Source organism: Esox lucius, chromosome 11, assembly GCF_011004845.1.
Source record: "Esox lucius isolate fEsoLuc1 chromosome 11, fEsoLuc1.pri, whole genome shotgun sequence".
In the NCBI taxonomy this organism is placed as follows: Eukaryota; Metazoa; Chordata; class Actinopteri; order Esociformes; family Esocidae; genus Esox; species Esox lucius.
In genome coordinates, this window is record NC_047579.1 from 40,669,378 (window position 1) to 40,676,595 (window position 7,218).

The window sequence follows — 7,218 nt, forward strand, 5'->3', positions numbered from 1 at the left end:
GACCAGCACCTGTACATGCCTGTTAACTTTCTAAGGCTGCAGTAATTAACAATTTATTTACACAACAATACATCTGCAAAGTCCTACAGCTGAATAGGTTTTTTGCCAGACCTTTTAAGAGGAGCTGGCTAAGAAGAGTGAATTTCTGAGTGAGTGAATGAGTGACTGACTGACTCTTGTTAAATAGCGTAGTGGTTAGAGAAGCGGACCTGCGAACAATAGGTCCCAAATACGTATCTCCTCGCAGGTGAAGCGATGTACGCATTATAAATAAGCCTATTACTGGCTATAAAGCTATTCAAACGGCCAGTGTTTAGCAACTGGTGAAATGCGTAATGTCGTGGTGTTATGATTAAAGACAGTGCCTCTCATGATTCTCTCATCGTTTCACTTGATGAAAAAGTTATATAGTCACCTTTCTTGATAGTTATTGTATAAATGTCATTCACGAATGAAAGAAAAAGTTATGCCATGAAAGAAAAAAATACTTTCTTATGCCATGAAATGAAATAGCTTTGGCAGACTCGCTAGCAATTGCTCAATTCCTATGACTATTCCAGTAAGTTAGTAGATACTGGTAAAGCCTATTACTGGATAATAAGCTGTTCAAACGGCCGGTGGCAAAAGCTTATAGTTCATAGACTATTTGTGGTGGAGGTAAACTTAGTAAGAAACGTTAGTCAGTTGAACTGTATCAATATCATTCACGAATGGCCATTTAACTGTTAAAACGGCCAGTGGCAAAAGAGGATATTTTCATAGACACAAGAGGTTATACTTGTCGAACGTAGAGCTCTGTGGTGTAGTGGTTAGCCACACAGCCTTTCACGTGGAAGACCCGGGTTTGAGTCTCAATGAACTAGGCTTGTCTGGCTTCTTGTTAATTCAAGACCAGATAGACCGAGTTTCACAATGCCTCGCATAAAAGTGAATAGTAAAGAACGTTATTATGTGTAATGATGTTATTATGCTGCAGGGGGCGTGTTTGTACAGCATACAGTACAGGAATCCTTAACTGAGTTGCCAAAGGGGAAGGTTTCAAAGAGGCACTGTGTAGAATCCTGCCTCTAAATGTTTTGCAAGACTGAATTTAAACAGGCTTGTCTCCTCTTCCCTAACCGAACTAGACCGGAATAGTATTAGTCCAGGCTGAGATAACAGTCAGTTCTGGGCCATACTCAGTATATCATCCGTCAGTGTTGGTTGACTGCTGGACAGATTTTGTGCACATGGGCCAGTACAGTACAATCAAGAAAAGCATAAGATTTGTGACGTATTTGAACTTCTGGGCCGTGTTTGGAGTGCAGTGTGTGGCACAACGGTGACAATAAAATAAGAGGGCCACAACTATACCCTACGCAATGTGTGCTGTCTTCTGGGTAGTTTAGGATGGTGGGGTGGGGGGGGTGCAAAGGTCTAAAAAGGGTATGAGGACACTACACGTCAAGAAAGTTTAAATAGGGAATATCTCCAGCTAACATAACAATTTCATAGTAAAACACTTGAAACATTAACTGTAGATGTCTTCTGGTAATTTATTCTTGTGTTTTTGCTAGTAGTACAGTACAACTCTTAGCGTGGCTTGTATCGCCTCCCTGGGTTAAACACCCCTCCCCCCGTAATTCTCCACCAAACCACCAAATGACAGCAGATTTTATTTCCACACATTCCTTGGTTGCCACTTCTTGTTAATCTAATGTTGTTGAATCATCTCAACTGAGCAAGTAACTCCACAAAAAAGATTTTGACATAAGTTGATCTTATTTTTTGTAATTTAGAAAACATTGTCATGTGATGTGATGAAGTTAGACCTCTAAACATAATTTTGATATGTCAATAGGAAGGCCTTAGAGATCTTTTTAAATAATTTGTATTGCAATCCTGTTTTTTGTGGTGATCATGTTTTTTCCCCTGAGAATATATTGATAAAATTATAACAAAAAATATGCTAGATATGACCTAATACCATGCGTTTTTTAAAATTTAATAGCTAGTTTACTGAGTATATATTAACATCAAATATCCTATCAATTGGCACTGATATTGAATGAATTGCTCAGTATTACTGATTTAATGTTTTTAACTTAATACTTTTGCACGGTTAACAAAACATTTAAAAATAGTCATCAAAGGTTATTTGAAATTGTAATAACATTTTATACATAGCTTTTTGCCTTTGGATATTTGAATGTGCAATATAGCGGTTAAAATACGTTTTGTTAACTCACTTTAATACCGCTATGAAAATTTAATTATTTTCAATGGTATAGATCACATTGATAGAATGCTTTTGACACCTCAGTATGGAAAAAATCTTTGGGGGTAAAAACAATACTCAGGGGGCATTTTAACCCCATAGGGAGGGGAATTTTGCCTAATAGTGTGGTAAAATGCAACATTTACATCGTTTAGCATTTTATTTAGTTGCAATAAAATAGAATCATTCTGCCCAATAGTTTTTTGTACATGTATTTGTCTGACTATACTCAATATGTTCATATAAAATTCTGACCAAACATTGCTTTTTTGAGTCAGAAAATACTGGTTTCGCTTAAGGGGGACCTTTCCACCCAAGTTACACTACATTCGGCCATTTAAACCACAATGCCATTTGATTTGAGAGTTTAATGGTGATATTTAATGGATACAGAGTTAAATTGAGATTTAAATTCGTTACAGTGTTTAATGATATTTTCAAGAGTTAAAGAGCCTAGTGACCGCACGGCCAAACGGGGAGTTTAATGACAAACCTTGGAAGTAGTAGACTTACCGATTTTAAACCACCATTCCTCACAAACAACTAGCCTGCCCAGATAAAATGACGACCAAAAGCAAATCGCATTAATGACGCCAGTCAAAAGATCTCATGTTTCATAGTATATCTGTCAATGCACTCAGTTATTTTGCGATGTCCTTGAGCATGTGCGTTAAAGAATTTAACAACGGCAGATGGTCACGTTGATGAAACGTATCATGCATTTCTTTATTTAGGATCTGATAATCGGGTACTTCCTGTATACTGCAGATTGCAGCGCCCACAATGTTTTCTTCACAAGATAACAAATGGACACTAGGTGGCGACTGCAGCCAATCTGCTACACCCAAGAGAATCAAATTAAATTACGGCACATAAAATTGACTGCCAGCTTTATCCCTCATGCCCGGAGCAACAGTAAGAAGTGTTCTTTTTTGTAACAGTTTTCTTACCAGGTAAGTATGCCTGAGGAGGAAAGCAGAGTATATATTTTATTTGACCATTATTTTACCGGGTAGGCCCTAAGCCATTTGAGAAGCAATTTTAATTTACAATGACAACCTGGCCAAGGGCATAGCGATTACCAGACAATACTTACACATTAATGGTGGTGTTATGTTTGATAACACTTTCAAGTTTGAGTCTTGGAGTTCGTTCCAGTCACTGGCGGCAGATAATTTAAAATAATGACGGTGGAAGGTGTCTACTTCAGGGTAGTGTTCCCAGATGGGTCGGTTTCCCGAACAATTGGGCTATATTTAATGACAGTGCTCGTGCAAAAATGGCCTTGGGTGGGTCGATTTACAGATAAGGTTGTATAGAAAAATAGCGTTTGTGCTGTTTATTTTTTTTTTGTGGCGTCTGCGTGTGATTTCTCAGTTTACAGTCAATCAAATCTGGCAACCCTGCTTCAGGGATGCCCAGGGTGAGGTGTCTATATCAGAGCGCTGCGTTCTGTCTGTGGAGCGAGGGTCAATTTACCCCAGTAATACGATCACGGTGACGGGGTTTGAACAGGACATTGATGACAAAGCGGAACTACTTTTTTGAGGTGAATGTAAGCGGCGAACATGTTAACGTCGTCAAAGTTTACGAGAAAACGTTTTGCGGCGTTGGTGCAGGACGCATTATTGCAGAATAAGAAACCAATTCTGGATTTGATTTTAGATAGGAGATGGCTAATGGGAGTCTAGAAAGAGAGTGAATGATCCTACCAAAGACCGAGGCACTTATATAGCATAGGTATCGACAAACTCTAAAATCAATCTAGGGTGATAATGTTTGCGGGGCATATGAGAAAGAGGAGAAAAAATGAGCAAGAGAGGAGGAAAAACGGATAAGGGAGGAAAAGATTGAATTCAAATTGTAATAGACCTTTATGAGAGATCTTCAGCGAAGCCTGGGAGCTCTTCACTGAGGGCAGATGGATGCATTTCACAGAGCCCAACTTCCGCTACACCCACACTCACTAGATGTTAGGTGTGTGAGGTAGTTATCCTGTTATTACAAACTGGTAGTGGCAGATGGGAATTATGTGAATGGTCCAATTTAAAATTGTAATACACACACCATATACACTCACCTAAAGGATTATTAGGAACACCTGTTCAATTTCTCATTAATGCAATTATCTAATCAACCAATCACATGGCAGTTGCTTCAATGCATTTAGGGGTGTGGTCCTGGTCAATACAATCTCCTGAACTCCAAACTGAATGTCAGAATGGGAAAGAAAGGTGATTTAAGCAATTTTGAGCATGGCATGGTTGTTGGTGCCAGATGGGCCGGTCTGAGTATTTCACAATCTGCTCAGTTACTGGGATTTTCACGCACAACCATTTCTAGTGTTTACAAAGAATGGTGTGAAAATGGAAAAACATCCAGTATGCGGCAGTCCTGTGGGCGAAAATGCCTTGTTGATGCTAGAGGTCAGAGGAGAATGGGCCGACTGATTCAAGCTGATAGAAGAGCAACTTTGACTGAAATAACCACTCGTTACAACCGAGGTATGCAGCAAAGCATTTGTGAAGCCACAACACGCACAACCTTGAGGCGGATGGGCTACAACAGTAGATGACCCCACTGGGTACCACTCATCTCCACTACAAATAGGAAAAAGAGGCTACAATTTGCACGGGCTCACCAAAATTGGACAGTTGAAGACTGGAAGAATGTTGCCTGGTCTGATGAGTCTCGATTTCTGTTGAGACATTCAGATGGTAGAGTCAGAATTTGGCGTAAACAGAATGAGAACATGGATCCATCATGCCTTGTTACCACTGTGCAGGCTGGTGGTGTAATGGTGTGGGGGATGTTTTCTTGGCACACTTTAGGCCCCTTAGTGCCAATTGGGCATGGTTTAAATGCCACGGCCTACCTGAGCATTGTTTCTGACCATGTCCATCCCTTTATGACCACCATGTACCCATCCTCTGATGGCTACCTCCAGCAGGATAATGCACCATGTCACAAAGCTCGAATCATTTCAAATTGGTTTCTTGAACATGACAATGAGTTCCCTGTACTGAAATGGCACCCACAGTCACCAGATCTCACCCAATAGAGCATCTTTGGGATGTGGTGGAACAGGAGCTTCATACCCTGGATGTGCATCCCACAAATCTCCATCAACTGCAAGATGCTATCCTATCAATATGGGCCAACATTTCTAAAGAATGCTTTCAGCACCTTGTTGAATCAATGCCACGTTTAAGGCAGTTCTGAAGGCGAAAGGGGGTCAAACACAGTATTAGTATGGTGTTCCTAATAATCCTTTAGGTGAGTGTATATCAATGGACTCCGTTCTTTCATGATGGCCTTGAGCATGTGAGGTTAGGAGTTTAACATCTGCTGATGTTCATGCGGAAGCAGTGCTTATACATGTCTGATGTCGGTTATTCATTACCCAAATTAATGTTTTAGTCGTGTAATATTTCATCGAACAGAAACAGTTGAGGGACCTTCCTGAATGCCGAATTTATCCAGTAGAAACTGTTTGACTGAACATTTTTCATAATATGTTGCCCTTTGAAAAAAGTTGATTATTTTAAGGTTATTAATATAATGGGCCATGTTATAAAAACCTCACACTTCGAGGGGATATCACTGAGCTCTGTGAAAGATAGCTGTTCTGACCTCTTTTCTTTCCCCACTTGAACGAAAATTTTGTGAACTGAATGTCAGCAACCAAAAACATGTCAGAGGGATTTCACTTGACCATGTTTGCTGTTGTCTGTTTGAGGAGAGACATTTTAGGATGCCGTTTTGGGTACTGCCCTCAAAATAATTTCTGGTGATTTTGAGGTGAAATACATTCCACTATTACCGGGGTTAATATTATAGAAATGTTCAGAAATTACAATTAAACATTTTACAAAATACCCCTATATTGAAAATACATTATATTTGGACTTTGGCCACAGACACAACTGAAAGGTACTCTCAGTTAACACCCCATTTAAAAAAATAAAATAATTAATATGTTAATTGCAATTTAAAATAGGGTTCTCTGGTTGGTTAAGAACGCCTTATTTAGCAGACACCCTTGTTCAGAGCTACTTGCCATAATGGTGCCCCATTGGAATCAAACCCACAACCCTGATATTGCCAGAGCCATGCTCTTCCATTTTAGCCACACTGGCTGTTGGGTGTAATGAACACATCCCAGTTAACCGTTGTTAGCGAACTATCCAACAAGGTGACAATATTTTCTATGAAGCTATCTGATCATTGACATCTCTACCAAAGGAAGGTGACCCCTGACCATGTCTTAAGAAGAGGTCTTCTTCCCCTCATCCCATCCCTCCTCCTCCTCGGTGTCTCCACTAGCTGATCTCACATTGCCTTGAGTGGCCTGATAATCAGCTGAGTGCTGCTGACTGATTCCCCCTCCAACGTCCGCCCCTCCCCATTCGCTGCCTTCTCCTTTCTTTGCCTGAGGCTCCTACTGCCCGCCTCCCCCTTACACACACACACACACACACCAGGGGTGAATCACCAGGACCTGCTTCAGAATGCTACATTCTCCCTCATACCAAACGTCTGCGTTAGAGTGTGTGCCTGTATCTTTACCTCAGCCTGTCTCTCTCTACCCTCTCCCTCTCCTCTCAGCCTGTCTCTCCTACCTCAGCCTGTCTAGCTCCTCTCTCCACCCCGCCTCTTTCCCTCTCCCCTAGCTCGTCCTCAGACACACATTCCCTCTCATTCCCTCCCACTGTTCTCCCTCTGTCACTCTCGCCTCCCTCTCTCAATCTCTCCGCCCTCCTGTCGATCCCCTCTTGGCTGTCCTTGGCTCCGGCTCCGTTCAGTGCAGGAGGAAGCAGCCAGCCAGTGTTTGACGGTGGATACGTACAGTTCTGCCTCTGCTGCAGCCGTTCCCCAGGATACGCAGTCGGCCAGCCGTTCCCCGGGATACGCAGTCGGCCAGCCGTTCCCCGGGATACGCAGTTGGCCAGCCGTGCTCC